Source organism: Rhinopithecus roxellana, chromosome 2, assembly GCF_007565055.1.
Source record: "Rhinopithecus roxellana isolate Shanxi Qingling chromosome 2, ASM756505v1, whole genome shotgun sequence".
In the NCBI taxonomy this organism is placed as follows: domain Eukaryota; kingdom Metazoa; phylum Chordata; class Mammalia; order Primates; family Cercopithecidae; genus Rhinopithecus; species Rhinopithecus roxellana.
The window spans coordinates 182,030,339-182,048,780 of record NC_044550.1 but is presented as its reverse complement, the minus strand read 5'-3'; positions in this window follow the sequence as shown (position 1 = coordinate 182,048,780).

The following is an 18,442-nucleotide window of genomic DNA, read 5'->3' as shown; positions in this document are numbered from 1 at the left end:
TTACCAATAGCTGCAGTTTCTTTGTAATCTAAATTTTGATGTCCCAACTGTTTAACTACTACCACCCAGTTTCCCAGCTCACTTCCTTGGTACCCTGACTTCCATCCCACTGGGCCCTATAACCTGCTGATCCTCACACTTCCTCACTGACTCCCATCACCCTCAGCTTGCACTCCTCTCCTTACTTAGCCTACATCCCATGATCCCTCATCATATTCGTTCCCTGGCATACACCCTCAGACCTGTAACTCTACCTCACTTCGTCCTACTCATTTAGGAAAACCCAATCCCTGATTAAATACAACTTTTGGCCTATTTTGTGTTACACAAATGTGGCTGGGAAAAAAATAAAATCATTTTAAATCCAGGACCACTATCCTGAAGTTTGCCCTCAGTGATTCCTGACCATCATACTATTTAGTTACTCTTTCTCCTAATGTGAGAAATAGTCAATTATTTTATATCTTCTCTTTTCAAAGCTGCAATACCTTCTCTGTAATCATCATTCTCAGCCGATGACATTGATTTCATTGCATAGAGAAAATATAAATAACCAGAACAGAACACACACAAGCTCTCACTAACAAATCTGCCACAGTGCTATGCTTTACTTACATCTCATTTCTGGGCCAGTGTTCTCTCAGTTTCCTCTTATCACTACACTAATGTTTAGCACAATGCTTGGCTCAAAGTGGGTAATACATTCTGTTTTCTCCAGAGACCATGCGATGTCAGTGGAGGGGATAAGAGATAGGGAGTGAAAAGAGAGATAGGGACTGGGTTCTAGTTTTCTCCTCCTACCATTGGTCAGAATCACTTTGAAAAGGGGAAAACAAAAATTAAGATAACTATCTAGATAATTAGTAGGAAAAACTCTCAGGTTCTCTTAATATCCAAGATGGTTGTCTCGATATTCCACTGATCTGTACAATCTTGTCTGTATGTGACCTATCACATCTTTAGGTTACTGTTGGCTAATAAGCAAGAATGAGGTTGACAGTTGTCTATTTACTAGTTTGCATCTTTTTCCCCCTGAGCTTTATTTAGATATAATTGACAAATAAAAAAAAATGTCAGCTAGTAGTGGTGGCCCATTCCTGTAATCACAACCCTTTGGGAGGCCGAGTCAGGGGGATCTCTTGAGTCCAGGAGTTTGAGACCAGCTGGGCAACACAGGGAGACCCTGTCTCTCTCTCTCTCTCTCTCTCTCTCTCTCTCTCTCTCTCTCTCTCACACACACACACACACACACACACACACACACTACCAGTCTACAGGCCTGGTGGTGTGTGCCTGTGGTTCTAGCTACTTGGGAAGCTGAGCTACATCCCTTGAGCTTGGGAGTTTGAGGCTGTAGTGAGCCATGATAACCCAACTGCACTCCAGCCTGGGTGTCAGAACAAGACCCTGACTCACAAAAAATGTATATATTTAAGGTGTTTTAACATGATAATTGATATATGTATGCATTGTGAAATTACTACTACAACCAAACTAACATATCTATCACTTCACATATGTACCATTTTTGTGTGTGTATGGTGAGAATGTTTAATAGCTACATTCTTAGCAAATTTCAAATATACAATAAAGTATTATTAACTATAGTTACCATGCTGTACATTAGATTTACTCGGTTGCGGGATGGGTGCGGTGGCTCACGCCTATAATCCTAGCACTTTGGGACGCTGAGGCATGTGGATCACCTGAGGTCACGAGTTCGAGACCAGCCTGGTCAACATGGTGAAACCCTGACTCTACTAAAATTACAAAAATTAGCTGGGCATGGTGGTGTGTGCCTGTAATCCCAGCTACTCGGGAGGCTGAGGCAGGAGAATGACTTGAACACAGGAGGCAGAAGTTACAGTGAGCGGAGATCACGCCATTGTACTCCAGCCTGGGCGACAAGAGCAAAACTCTATCTCAAAAAAAAAATAATAATAAATAAAAATAATAAAAATAAAATATTTACTGGGTTGCATCTTCATGTGTACGTTGAACACTGTCATGAGTCAGGCGTATAAGAAAGATGCTTGAAGAAAATGCAGTGATATTCTCTTTTATGCATCAATAGGATTTGGGAACAAGAAATGCAGTTTTACATGTTATTTCACCTCTTCCAGCCAATTCTGCACATCTCACATTATTGAACAGAAAATAAACAATATTTCTCCCATATTTACCTTTTAAGAGTTTGGTCACAGCACCCTCACCAACTCTCTGAATAGAGGTTGCATGTGAGGTAGAAAAAGCCTGGACTGTTTCAGACAGAATTCCTTGGCACTCACAAGTTATATGGCCTGGCATCACCTACTGGAGCCTGAGTGTATTAATCTGTAAAATAGATATGATATCTACAGTGGTACTATGAGAAAGAAAGGATTGGAAGTACTCATTCAATGCTAGCTCTTATCAAACTTGATTAAAGAAGTGGCTGTGAGTGATTGATCTGGCTGAACAAAACTAGATGGTTTGGAAAGTGTAAACAGTTGATAGCTGCTCTGACCACAGCAGTTTAGCCACCACATAGAAGTCATGCTTATTGTGGAGGTTCCTGACAATACTGTAATGAAGGAATTTCTAACCAGATAGTTCTCATTTCCACTTTTCTTTTACTCACCCTCACATTTTAATGACAAAATACCTGCCACTGGGTGTCTTCAGCTAAATATATATATATAAATATAAATAGAATTTGCCTATGTCTGATAAGCTATCTTAATTGTTGGAGTTATTTCTGCCTGTGTCTGATACATTTGCATAGTGTAAGCAGTCTTATGAGGGTGGTGTTAGAAAGTTGTAGGGCCCCTGAAAATGTAGGGCATGGTCCTTTACTTATGGTTGTCCCACCTTATTCCAAACACATTTGGGAGAACAAAGGGTGAGGTATAAGGATGAAGTACATGTCACTCTAATTATAATGATGATAATAAGTTTTGTATATCACTTTACAGTTATAAAGATCTTTAACATATCCTATAATAGTTGATCCACCCAACATCTATATAAAGTGTATATGGTAAATATAATTACGCTCACTTTTCAGTTGAGGCAACTGAGGCTAAAGCAATTTGCCCCAAAATATAAAAGTAGTAATTAGTTTTGCCCACCTAACTTTCTTGTCTTCTATAAAATAACATTTTCCTCTGTACAGTCATTATAGGTTCTAATACAGAATTCACATCACAATGACCAATGTGGCATGTGAGAAAAATAGAAGCTTGAAAATAGAGAGCAGAAAATATTAAGAAATAATTTTATTATTTTCATCCAAGATCCAGGAATCTGAAAGAGCCCCCAAACTCATAAAAGTAGTGTGTAGCAGGGCAAATAGGAACTTCTAGTACTATGGAGAATAGCTATGGAGAAACGCCACTTGCAGTGGAGTCACCCAGCAGACCACAAGGGAGATACATGCCTGAGTTACATGACACATGTCTCAAGATAGTGAGGCCACCAAGTACCTGGGCTGTGACTCAAGGTGCAGACCAGAAAATAATTATTCCTCTTGGAGAGACCTAAAACTCTTTGGTGAAAATAATCATTTGCTTACAAATAGGAGACAATAAACTATTCTATTGGATCTGTTCTCCGTTACCTGAATAGAAATTCAAGGGAAAAAAAGGACAGTAAACCCCTAAAAAGTAAATGGGCCATTTGTTCCACAGGTGCCTCTCGCACAAGGGTTATGATCAAACCCTACATTAATATATGAAACTCTCTTTTCAATGGCACCTCCATTGGGTCCATTAGCAATGAAAACCTTTTTTTGTTTTGTAGTTCTCATTGTATTTAACCTGGGTACTAATACAGAGATAGAAACAGGTTCACAGAAGTCTTCGGTCTGGTCTAATGACACATAGCTATTGACTAGAGAAGTTTTGATTTAAAATCAGGTGTTCTGACCCCACACCCAGTGTGTTCTTCCATATTGTCTGCTCAAAACTGCTATTTATTTCCTAATGGGAGCATTTCAATAATCAGGATTGTAATTTATTAGTTGTAATAAATCAGGATTCTAATTTATTAGTTTATCATCAAATAGAGAATCTGAATTACAAGAATTATAGTGGATTTCATTTGTATAAACTGGAAAGGGTTAACAAATTCAGGCAGCTACTCTCTCAAAGTAGTGTTTAATTGTAATAATTACAAAAACAACATAACTTAAAAATCAAGTCATTCATATAATTTTTTCTGCCTTATCTGTGATATATTTTTATGCTTGCTGAGGCATATAATATATTCTATAACAAATTTCTGAAATGAGCATTTATTTTAAAATGAAAACCTTATAATTTGCATTTTTCTTGAGGATGTCAATCTGGTACAAAACAAAATAAACAAAACACCTGTTATATTAATGAAAGTGGGCCCCTGATTTTAGATGTTGTTAGTCTGATAACCCATCTAAAATTGCCCCCCTGTACTTCTCTACTTATGAGAAACATACCTTTAAGACTGCACCAAGTGCTATATTTGAAGTGCTCATTTTCTGTCCTGTTTAGAATTAATTTCTCTTTCTTATTTCTTCATTTACTTATTTTTAAATTGATAGATTACATTGTATGTTTTTTATTGTTTACACACATGATGCTCTCCTTTGCATATATAGCCAATAGTGGAATTGATGGATCATATGGTAGTTCTATTTAAAAATTTTTTTTGAGAAATCTTCATACTCTTTTCCATAATGGCTGTAGATATTTACATTCCCACCATGTGTATCAGTTCCCTTTTGGTCAACCCGCTTTAAAAGAAAAAAAAGTCTTTTTGACCTATTGGTTGTTTAGGAATGGCTGAAAAAAACAGAGAAAATGAGAAAATTAGAGGAGATAAGAAGAATAAGTGTGATACAATAACAAAGGATAAAGAGTAATATGATAAAAATGTAGAATACACACTGAATTAAGCAATAGAGATTCACTGGTGATTATAATAGGAAAAGGAACAGAGTAATGGAGTCATAAATCATCTATCTGTGGGTTGGAGAAAATATTGGAAGTGAGTAAATGGGACAAGTGAGTTTCAACAATTTTTTCATGAGTTTATGTATGGGAAGAGAGAAACAAATCATCAAGGTTTATGGAGTTGATACAGGATTTTTGTTTTCTTGTGGATGCGACAGTTTTCAGTATACTTAAAATGTTGTAACTAACCAGTAGATTGTCTGAGGTTGGGAGGGGAATTGGACTCACATAATATTTGAATAATCGTGGATTCTAAACTATTAGGTTCACCCACATGAAATTACCTTCCACATAGGGTCAAAAGTTGTCATATACTGACATTTTCATATGGTTTAATATAACAGACTGGGAAACTTGGACATACTATAGGCATCCACTTGAGAACATGAATGGATGCAGGTAGGTTCGTTGGTTCAATATTAGGAAGTTGAAGGAAATATCATCTAATTCATCAATCACCTGATCTCTTTGAAGTAGTAGGAAGATGAGATGACAGGTGATGAGAACTGGAAATTTGAGGAAGCTGAATAAACTGGGTCAATGTGGAAAATAGTTTAAGGGAATGTAGTAGGAATGGTGGGCAGAATTGAGGACTTAGATGAAGAGGCACCTCCTCAACATTTGTGTAGCATATGCTACACAATGCTACACACGTGCTACATTTCTGTAGCATTTCTCAGTGGTCTGAGCAGAGGTTAGCCATTTTTCGGATAGTTATATCTTCCCTATGTTTTAGCCAGTATGAACAATAAAAGAGATATAGGGAGAGAGAATTTAGTGGAGTTCAAGTCATAGTTAAAATTTTTGTTTAAATCATTAACCTAAGGATCGCAAGTAAAGCAAAGATGAGTGTGTGTGTATGTGTGTGTGCGCGCACACACACACTGAGAGTGGCTGCTGATGGATATAAAGAATTCAAAGATTAGAAGAGCGAATTAGTAAAAAAATAAAAATTAAAAACCTTGATGCACTGTAAGTAACTAAGATTGCTACAAAAGAATGTTAGAATAGGGATAAAGTCCAAAGTTGTGATTCAGATAGAGTAATTCCAAATCATCACAAAGTCCAGGATGTGCACTGAAGAGTATTACTGGAAGAGAAAATTATAGAGATAAGAAGTTCAAGGAAATAAACGACTAAGATGTTGAACATCAACCACAAAAGCACTGATGCTATCTAGGGTAAGTGTAGAAGTAGAAAAGGAAATAGAGAAGCAAGTGTCAGAGTCTCCAATAAATGGAAAGCATAACTTTGGGGTTCATAAGGACAGCAATGAGTAAAGAAAGAGAGTGGATAGGAGAATTGTATGAACCTCAACAAAACAAGGCAGTTTTACAAGGGTGTGAAGAGTAATGGTCCAAGATGGCATGGAGGAGAAACACTAAGTCTTCAATTCTGAGGCATCTTGAAGTATGGGAGAGTGAGAAACCCTTACTCCAATTATCCAGTGGTATAGAGAATAGTCAGTGAAGAAATACATTTAGAATACAGTTTATTAACCAGGAATGACATTTCAAGAATGGTAAAAGTATTTGTGTCAAAAAGAATTTATCCTAAGGGATCAATTTTGAATATGTACAGAAATTAGCCAGAGGAATGGCCATTATTACAGATAATAATGTTTGCAGAACATTCATAAGTGCAATACTGACTTCTATGTGTGTCAATTTTACCAAGATGCAAAAATTTAAAAATAACATATTTAAAGATTATCATAACATTTTCCTGTTAAGACACTTAACATTAGATTAATACAGACCGGTTTATGTCTTGTTAAGTCTTATTCAATAATATATATGAAGAAAAAAGACAATCTAAATTATGTGTGTGTATATATGTACTTACGTATATGTTCTGATAAAACTTTCATTGCATTTTTAAACTTGGAATTGTGCTACTTCAGAGATACTAATTATTCTTATTCAGTTTTGGGAATGTCTGTCTTTTCTCTCCTTTTTTTTTTGGTATATAGTCCTAGTCCTACACTAACAGTGCTAAACTTCTAGAGTTCAAAATACTATTACAGAAGATGAAGGTAGTCTCTCATTTAAATGACAAATCTGGTTGCTAAATTACAATCAATAGACTCTGTTTTCTACATTTACATGTTTTCAATTGGCAGAGTTATTTTATTCCCACTACCATGAAATCAAAACTTGACTTTAATAGTCAATGTGGGAAATAACCTAAAATTTATTGATAGATGTTACTACATGAAAAGAGACTCTAATATATTTCTGTGTAAGGCAAAGAGAAATGTGAAATTACTCAGGACCTCATTATAGAACTTAATCTGAGGAATCTATTCCATAATTACTCATTTGTAGAAAAATGTAATGACTAAATACTATCTATTAAGTGGAATATAAATAAGGACTAAAGATTAAACACTATAAATGTATTTACATGTATATACATCACTATATTTAAATACAGAGTGCTAACTAGAAAAGTAAACAAAATATTTCTGTGTAAAAAAGAGTCTTTCAAGATGCTCTTGAAATCCATTTGAGTCAAGTGGAGAAGACGCAAACAACCAGGAGCAGATAAGTTGTTGGTTGAAAATTAAATGATACCAAATAAATTTGAAGAACAATTAAATGCTTCAATTAATATATATAGGCCAAGCATTCTATTAAGTGCTGAAATGTACAAGAAAGAATAAAATTGTCTTTTTCACATTACTTAGAAATGACAAAACTCATAAATAAAGATGTTTATGGATTCCAAATGAGGAAAACCCTCTGAGAGCTATTACACTGAAGCACTGATTATCAATGGTAAGAGTAGAGATGGCTTTTCAACAAATGCTTCCTCTACCCATACCACCAGTCTTACCCCTCACATTCCTCTGAGCCACAAAACCAAAGAAAACCAAACTCAGTGTTTCAGAAAAGATATAGTCATACTGATTTATCTGAATGGAGAACGGGAGTGTGGAGTTTTCAAGAAGATTTAGGACCAGGAGAAGATAACTTTAAAAATCTGGAGAGGTAACAGAAATGTAGAAGCTTAAATGGGTCCTTGGACTATTGACCAGATGTAGATCTTTTGCTTTTCCCAGATTTTTATTTCACTTGACTTTTCCTGTCTCTATTTATGTAATTTTCATTTGTTTCTTTACGTTTCCAGTATGTCTCTTGCTCCTTTAACTAGCTATACTACAGAATTGACATTCACATAACCCTCAAAGAGCTGTATGTTTTTCACTCCTATGCTCCCCCACCCTGCCCATCACCACAGTGGCAAGAATGGTGCCTGGCACATAATAGAACTTGAATAAAGGCTTGTCTATTAAAGATATTAAAGAGTTAAAAGGGATTAAATTATTTTATCGATATGATATAATCAGCTTTTTCCTTACAGATTAGAGATCATTTTAAGTAAAAATAAAAATAATAATAAATAAATAAAAATAATTGTTCCTATTACTGTCCATTTTAAAAGAAAATCTTAATGTGTTACATGTGGAAAGTGTGTTTTTTGGTTATTTGTTTTTAATAACCTAAATCTTAATTTGTGGCTTTAAGATGAGCAGGTGAAAAGAGGAACATTTTTAATGATAGTACAGAGTTAAATCTGTTAGGAGGACTGTGATCTAGAGATTCATACATTTAATTGAATTTTATATGTAGAAATATTATTAACAATGGAAAAAAAAGTGCAACTCTCGTTAAACACCACTAGAAAAGATATTGGTAATTCCCTCATTATCTTAAGCAGTTTGTATTAATTAACCTCATATTTGTAGATGAAAAATTAATGTTCAATAATGTGTAATCCAAACACTTTGGAAGGTTGAGGAAGGAGGATCTCTTGAGCCCAGGAGTTCTGGGCAAAATAGGGAGAGGCCCGCCTCTACAAAAAATTAAAAAATTAGCCTGGTGTGGTGGCGCATGCCCATAGTCCCAGTTACTTGGAGGCTGAGGTGATAGCATTGCTGGAGCCTGGGAGGTCAAGGCTGCAGTGAGCCACGATCATGCCACTACACTCGAGTGCTGCACTCTGGGAAGAGAGCAAGACCGTGCCTCAAATAAGTAAACACATAAATAAAAGATTTATTTTCTATAAACTTCCTTCCAAATCTATTAAAATACAAAAAATCTTAAGATCCTTGGTTTGCTTTTCACTCTTTATATTCTTATGTACAAATTATTCTTATATTACTCTTTAATTTTTTTATTTTAAAGGCAAATAATTTCTCAGAGTATTAAAATTGGTATTTCTTTGAAGTTTTAGTTATATTTATCAATTGCAGAATGAGGGTTAAAATACAATACTTCCTATTCCTTGCTCCATTCTGTTCCTACTAATTTATACCAGTCAACTCAGGCTCTCTATTTTTCCTCCCTCTCTTTGTGATCATCTCATCCTTACAATAAACTTTGCAACTAAAATGCAATGTTGCTTTTCAAAGCCTATATATACAATTATTAGCCTGGTTTCTCAAAATAAAGAGTAACATTACTTTTATGTTTTCCAAGGAAAAGTAAAGGGGAAAAAATATAGATTCCCAATTTGAATAACTTCCAATTTGCATTGGGGAAACCACAAATATGAAACAAATCTTTCAAACATGAAATAAAACAACTTACCAATTCATCATACAGTTTTGAGAGGGCAAACTCTTCTATGTCGTGCTGCTTTGTGACGTATGGTCAAATGAATAGTATCTTAGGCATTCTTTCTGACTTGTAAGCTGACTAAAGTAAGAATGCTTAAGGATTTAAAAGAAACTAGTTTAACAGGTTGGGATGAGTAACCTTTAACCAATATTGAGGTGAAGAATCACTTGATTAAGTCTTTGCTGCAGGAAGTAAGAATTGCCTCGTTCTAGCTAATTAAAATTAAGTGAGAAACAATATCGAAGTTTCAAACCTAAGCAACACCCTCGGGTACTTTGAGAAATTTTGTGTTTGTCTTTCAAGAGGTGGCGCTCTTCATTCTGAGTCAGTACAAGTCTGGTCTCAGGCCCTGACATTCATCTCTTTCAGAGGCAAGCTTTTAACCCACCAGAGGTTTTCATAAAACATTCTACTGCCCTTGATTCACTTTTCTTCAGGGAATGATACTTGTGCTTAAGATCTCTGGCCCAGCAATTCATTTGCATCTATTCTTAAGAGGAGCTGGCTTCAAGGTAGAAAAATTAAAATATATTTTGAACCAACTACTTTTTCAAAGGGCTTCACCAGCTGATCATCGTCTGTCTGTATGCATACAGTTTATTCACCATTTTGATGGTGAAAACCGTAATTACTTTTGAAACAACCTAATGGCTACACTACCATCGCATTCTTTGACTCACCCGAGTTTTTGTTGCTTTTGTTCTCAATCTAGGCTTTTTCACTCCCACTGAGACTTTGTCCCTTGTTCCTATAATGTTTTTCCCTCTTCTGTGTTAGTTTTCAGTTCAAAATCTCCCTCACTACAAGGTTCAAGTCATTGAGTTAGAACCTGTCTACACAGGGTCCATGGACTCTGAAAGCCTACACTCAAAGGTTAATTTCGCAGGATTATTTCCACTAATTGCCCCAGTTGCCACACTATCTGAACAACCCTTTACCCACACTCTCCCCTCACATAGGCTTCTAGTTTTAGTTTTGCTTATTTTCGGATTTATAGACCCATTTCTCCTGTTTGGTATGAATGATTTGACGTTCAAAACTGTGATGTCTTCATATGCACTTACCAGCACCTCTGCAAACACTGTGGCATTCAATATTTACTGAGGCTTTCTTTTCATCAGTGTGACAATTGATATTCTCATTTATTTTTCAGCCTCTCTTTGATTTTGAAAAAAAGCTTTTGGTAAAACAGAAACATATCTTAATTACAATTAATAAATGAGCATATAGAAAAATGTTCCAATGATTAAGTACATAATTCTAAACCTTTATCAATTTTCTTTACTATGTAACAAATTACCATAAACTTAACCACTTAAAAACAACTGCCTCTTATTTTCCATTTCTATTCTATAGATCAGAAGTCCAGGCAAACTCAACTTTGCTCTCTGTTCAGGGTCAGAAATGATAAAAGTAAGATACATGTCCAGCTACGCTTTAATCTGGAGGCTATGGTGAAGAATTTTACTTCCTAGCTCATTCAGGCTGTTGACAGAATTCAATTCCTTGCAAAATGGACTAAGGTCCCTTTTTGCTTGGTCACTGTGAGTTAGGACTGCTCTCAGCTTCTGGAGGCTGGCCACACTCTTTGACAAATGGCTCCTTCCATCTTCAAGTCAGCAATAGTGCATATTTTGAAACTCGGAATCTCTGACTTTTCTGCTACTAGGAAGAGAAAATTATCTACTTCTAATGGCTTTCATGCTAATGTATTAGATTAGGCTCATCTGGGTAATATTCTTTTTGATTAACTCAAGGTTAACTGATTAATAACTGCTATAGTCTGATTGTTTGTCTTCCCCTGCTCCCAAATTCATGTTGGAAATCAAATAACAAAAGTGATGTTCCTGGGAGATGGGCTTTGGGAGGTGAATAGATCATGAGGGTGGAGCCCGTCATAAAAGAGGCCTTAGAAATCTGTCTTACCACATCCACCATGTGAGGATACAGTAAGAAGGTGCTGGCAATCCCATTACTGGGTATATACCTAGAGGATGAGAGAGCATTCTACCATAAAGACACATGCACACGAATGTTCACTGCAGCACTGTTCACAATAGCAAAGGCATAGAATTAACCTAAATTCCTATCGATGACAGACTGGATAAAGAAAATGTGTATAGGCACCATGGAATATTACATAGCCATAGAAAAGTGAGATCATGTTTTTTGTGGGAACATGGATGGAGCTAGAGGCCATCACCCTTAGCAAACTCATTCAGGAACAGATAACCAAATAGCACATGTTCTCACTTATAAGTGGGAGGTAAATGACAAGAACTTATGAACACAAAGAAGGAAACAACAGACACTGGGGTCGACTTGAAGGGAGCAGGTGGGAGGAGGGAGAGGAGCAGAAAAGATAACTATGGGTACTGAGTTTAATACCTGGGTGATGTAATAGTATGTACATCAAACCCCTGTGACACGTGTTTATCTGCCGGGTCTGACCCGCAGACCCTGGCAAAGTGACGGATGATAAAATGTACACAGACACAGTTTTTTTGCCTGGGTCCGCAGCTAGGGGACCAGGTTCACAGACACCAAGGAGGGTGCTGTAAATAGTCACAGAAGCCGCAGCCCCGACAAGCTGGCACTGCGGGCATGTATTTAGTACAGATTTAATGACAAAGCCTTTGAGTTAACACAACTTGTGGATAATTAACATGGTCGCCCCCACCAACCCCGGAGAGAGCAGTCCTGCACACGGATTATTAAAGGCCAGGTTCCAAGGCCTAAGTAAACTAACTTATCTAGATCAATTCCTTACACTTTCTTGTTATCTACCCTGAAAGAATTCAGCTGCCTTTAGCCAAATCCTCTTTTGAAGCTTTTGCTAAAACCTCCCGGCCTTCCAAGAAGGTTTGCATCTTCTTCCCATAATTTCTCCCCCCACCACCCTGACCACCTGACCACCGTGACCATCCTATATCTATCTATGTAATAAACCTTCACATGTACCCCCAAACCTAAAATACAAAATTTTTTAAATGAAGGTGCTGCCTATGTCTATTCACCAGACGTTGAATCTGTCTGGCATCTTGATCTTGAACTCTTCAGTCTCTAAAACTGTAAGAAAAAATGTTGTATATAAGATATTCAGTTTATGGTAGGTGTTTTTATTATAGCAGCCAGAACAGACTAAGATAGTAACTTTAATCACATCTACACAATCTCTTTTGCTATGGAGCATAACATAATCATGGGCATGGTATCTCATCATATTAGGACAGAAGACTTTGGGGGACCGTTTCAGAATTCTGTCTACCATAACGCCAAACAAAATATTATTTTTTATGTTTTAAACTATACATTTAAAGCATGCACACGTGCTTACACACACACACACTCACACACACACACACACACACCTATAATTGAAAGACACCCCAAATTTCTGTTAAAAGTTAATGGAAATAAAGATAAAATTTTTCTATCTAAATTTTGGGGCGCTAGATTAAGTAACTCTGCTTTAGGAGGTGAGAAAATGAAAGGAATTTGAAAAGAGGTGCAGGAGAATGAACTAGAGCGGATCAACAATGCAAGAATGCAGAAGGAAGATCAATTTAATGTTCTTCCAACATGAGATGGTGGGAATCTGAACAGAGCACAAGCCGGCAGGAATAGAAAGAAAAGATTCAAATGGAAGATAATGACAGAAAATACTGATAGAGGTGAGAAATAGGACAGAATCAAAGCTAATTTCTAGGTTCTTAGTGTTGTGGGTCAAGGGCACAGGTTCTGAAAATGGACAGTCCATCTTTCCTACTTTCCTTCTTTTCTTACTTCTTTTTCTTTCTTGATAGAAGAATGTAGAAAATGTTTATAGCTTAATTGGAAGGAAACAACAGGAAGAGTGACAGAACAAGAGAGATGGAGACAGAGAAGGAGGGAGAGAGACATTTAAATACTAGAGAGAGGGTAAGTGATGAACCAAGATCTGGGGCAGAACAGGAGGCAATAACAACAGAACGCAGTTTCTGGTCTTTCACTGAGAGGAAAACACTTTGGTAAGACAGAACAAAAGGAGGCAAACAATAATACAAACACTAGTGTGGAAGTGAGTTATTGAGTTGCAGAATGTTGGATAATCTCTTCTGTTCTTAGCATGGTTAGCACCAAAGTGAGTGGAGAGAGTGTGGGCTAAGTACTAGTGCTGGGGTGAGTGTTGTCTTGTTGGAACAACATGTCAGAAAAATGTTTTTAAAAGAAAAAGAATTGGCCAGGCGCGGTGGCTCACGCCTGTAATCCCAGCACTTTGGGAGGCCGAGGCGGGCAGGTCGCCTGAGGTCAGGAGTTCAAGACCAGCCTGATCAACAGGATGAAACCCCATCTCTACTAAAAATACAAAAATTACCTGGGCGTGGTGGCACATTCCTGTAATGCCAGCTACTCAGGAGGCTGAGGCAGGAGAATCGCTTGAATCTAGGAGGTGGAAGTTGCAGTGAGCTGAGATTGTACCATTGCACTGCAGCCTGGGTGACAGAGCAAGAACCTATCTCAAAAAAAAAAAAAAAAAAAAAAGGAAAAAAGAAGAAAAAGAGTTATTTGGTGTCATCAATAGTAAAACTGAAATGAGATAGCCCCAATTACTAATGGTGTTAATACGTATGGTTGAATTATTTTTCTCTAACTTTGCTCACTTCTACCAGGCACAGAAGAAGAGCCACTGAATTTTGAGATTGACCTAGGGCTGAGAGTTTGTTGGATTAGTAGCCTGCAAGCTAAGGACTAGGAAACTTGACTATTATAGTGATAGAAAACCAGTTTATGACATCTAAAATGAAGTTCCACAGGCTTGTATGAAAGTGTGGTTTTTAAGAATTAGACATACTATGATACTACGGAGACTCTGAGACATTTAATAAATCAGAACATCAGATACCTAAAGTGAAAAAGAAGTTAAAGTCATTTGAATTTATGAGCTCAAAGAATTAAGGATAGGTGTAGATCATCTACCTGGATTTTGAAATTGACCACAATGAAGAGATGAGTTGGGTGGAGAGGTTTGTGTTGAGTCAGGTGCCTAGTCCCTCAGTAAATGCGGGGAGTGAGCAAGAGGCTGACCGTAATTAGGAGCGGCAATGTGTGGTGTAGCCAGAGGCACGAATATCAGAGAAATACATTTTTATACTAGTGTGCAGCAAAATTTGTTGGAAGACTATACAAGTACTTGAAAGCTTGTAGTTGGGAGTTGGAAGAATTCTGACTTAGTATTAAAGCCAGGGAGAAGAAACAATCACTCGAGATGGCTAAAACAAAGTGATGTTTTAGATAGTGACATCCAGACTTTAGTAAGATGATGTGGAAGCTTTCTCTGGAGAGGCTGAAGGTATAGGAGCATTTTAATGAAAGGGAGCAAGGAGGACTCAGGGAAACCAGCTGGGAAAGAAGGTGCTAAAGAGATGTTAAACCAGTCGAGGAGAGAATGGTATGGGGTAAAGGGGGAAAAATCACACACATTATTGGCAAGGAACAAAATAGGGGAAATGACAAGTGGTCACAGGGTGTTTATTGGTGCATAGAACGGGGAAGGGCAGGATGCCATACTTATGATTCCTGATACTGGTATTAAATTTAATTGACAACAGACTAGCCTAATGTTCTGGGCTAGGTCTCTGTGGCTTAACTATTTGATGTATCGTAGACATCAAAACTGATTATATAAAAATATGGTCATAAAATATATAATTTAAGGTGGAGAAATACATAATTTTATAATGCTATTGTGTCAATTTGTGAAATATATGCATTCATATATACAAGAATTAGAAAATAAAAAGTAAAAATAATTGTGTTAAGTTGGTGCAATTGTGTGCTCTCCCCCATCAGTATGTGTCATAATGTTCCTTTAATTTTTTTTCAAAAGTGGTGCATAATCCATTTTTTCTTTACTTCTTAAAAAGTAACCTTTGTTCTGAATTCCAGTTATTTTTTCTTCTATGAACCTTTTCGTCAAGTAACTGTGGTTTAGTATTTGTCTTTCCAATAGTTTCTTCTTTATTCTTAGATTCTGTTTATTTTTCCTGTCCACTTTTAAATTTCCCCTTTTCTCGTAGTGAATTCTAGCCTGTTCGTTTAACTTTTGAATCCACTTTTCCTAAAGATTATCAATGTAGGACAAACACTAATGGGTTTAAAAATTATCCCAAGAATTTAGGAGTCACCACATGGATCTAAATAGAAAGATACATTTTTGAGGTTCAGCAGAAGGTATTTGCTTTGAATACAGACCAAGGGTAGTAATTAAAACCACTAAGATGGCAATCTTATGTGTATATGAAATTTCTCCTTCTGGAGATAATTAAAAGAGGGGCATATGAGCATCTTTTGTGGAGAGTACCGAAGTTTGGGAGTCAAAAGAGAAGGCAGATCAAATAAGATGATCTCCTTATCTCCAACGCTACATTTTAAAATAACAGTTAGGGACACAGGTTCTGACAGAGGAAGAAAATATATAAAAACATAACTCCACAGGCATTATGTGACCTAAAGAAAGCTTAATAATTCAGAATACAAACTGCTATGGCTCAGATGTTTTATCCCCACCAAAACTCATGTTGAAATTTGATCCCCAATGAAGCAATGTTGGGAGATTGGTCCTAGTGGGAGATATTTGGGTCATGGAGGCTGATTCCTCAGGAGTGGCTTGGTGGTGTTCTCTCAGTAACAAAGGAGTTCTCACTCTTGAGAAACTAGATTAGCTCTTGCAGGAATGGACTAGTTCCCATGAGAGCAGGTTGTTAGAATGTGAGGTTCCTCCTCCTGTCTGGTATCTCTTTGTACATGTCAGCTTCCCCTTTGACTATCTACCATGTTTTGACTGAGGACAAAAACCCTCACCAGAAGTGAAGCAGATGCTGAAGTCATGCCCTTAAACGTTTCAGCATGCAGAATTGTGAGCTAAATAACCTATCTTCTTCGTAAATTACCCACTCTCAAGTATTCTGTTAAAGCAACATAAAATGGACTAGGGTATAGACTAAAACATTACTTTGTAAAATGCTGACCCTAAGGAGCATTTTTATTTTTGTATTTTCCATTGTCAGCTACATAATAGCATTAAAAATGTTCCAAGTAGATTGATGTAGAGTTCTCAAGCATGCTATACTAAAATATTAGTTAAATAAAATAAAATTGGATTATATTTATTCTTAAAGCTATCACGTGAACAATAATTAATTTGATTCAGCTAGTTATTTCTTTTTCCAATAAATTAATATTAAATGCACAAGTTGTATGGTATGTTTCTCATCAGAAAATGCTAAATATAATTTAAAGGAACAGCAGTATTTGCCAAATAACAAAACAACACTATAGATAAAAATGTTAACATTATATAAAAACTTCTTTACAATCTTAACAAATGTGTGGCATTGTCTGTGCTGAAATCAGTCTACAATAATATGCTTTACACTTTTTTTTTTTTTTTTTTTGAGATGGAGTCTCGCTCTGTCACCCACGCTGGAGTGCAGTGGCACGATCTCAGCTCACTGCAACCTCCGCCTTCTGGGTTCCAGTGATTCTCCTACCTCAGTCGCCTGAGTAGCTGGGCCTACAGGTGCACACCACCATGCCTGGCTAATTTTTATATTTTTGCAGAGACGGGGTTTTGCCCTGTTGGCCAGGCTGGTCTCGAACTCCTGACCTCAAATGATACAGCCACCTCAGCCTCCCAAAGTGCTAGCATTACAGGCCATCTTCCTCATTTCTCATTAGTCATAGTTAAAACATTAAGGCAAGGAATATATTGAAACCTGTAAAAGAAGGTTAACTGTAAGCATTTACAAAAGTGACTTAATCAAAACTTGTTTATTATTTGCATTTTAGTGGGCTTCTATAGCTTTTTAATAAAACAGAATATTCTAAAAAAGTAAAGAGTAAAACAGATATTTGTTGTTTTAATAAGGCTTGAAATCTTTCGCTGCCTTATTTTAAAATATGGTATGGATTTTTTTTCTATCATATTAAGGCTTTAAATTACTTCAAAATTTTTAAAATTATAACTGTGTGGAGAGTGAGAAAAGGATGGAATTAGGTATGAATTTGGGAGTAAACTTCCCTCAAAGTATTATGATCTTCCTATTTAACTAGCTTTGTAGCTTTGCCTACACTCGATTCATCTTCTGTTTCCTTAGGTATGGTTGAATATAGTTGTAAGTGGCTTGTTGTCTTAATCACAAAACTGGTTTGGTCCAGCAATATACTTTGCAGAACGCCATGTAAGTTTAGCTTACTTCACTTTTTTTTGTATCCAATTGATGTGAGATAAGATCTTGCAATTCTTATTATTGAATTACAGAAATTAAGTATAATTTACTTACTTAGGGCTTTGAGGATTCTTGGTCTGATTTAACCTAAGTTTCTAGTTTAATATTTAAAATATTGATGAGATTGGCAGGAATAGGGCTGTAGTAATAATGAATGGTGGTAGGAGGAGGATTTGTTTTATGTTTTGAAATTGCAATTTTAATGTTATTAGTTGGGAACATCATTAGTGATGTGGAATAAATTAGATGTATATAAAAGTACAGGTTGAGAAGAGCTATGATAGCCATGAATGTAGGTATAATGAGGCTACTGTTTTTTGTTATTTCTTGAATGATAGCTCATTTGGGTAAAAATCCTGTTAGCAGGGGCAGTTCTCCTAGGGATAGTAGAGTAACAAGGATTATAGATGTTAGTAATGGTCATTTATTTCACACATAGAATAGTGATAATGTTGTGTTACTTATATTTGCATTGAATAGTATAAATATGGTTACTGTTGATATTAGGTAAACTAGTAGATTTGAGAATGACAGTGGGGATGTAAATTAAAATTGCAATTACTCAACCTATGTGGGT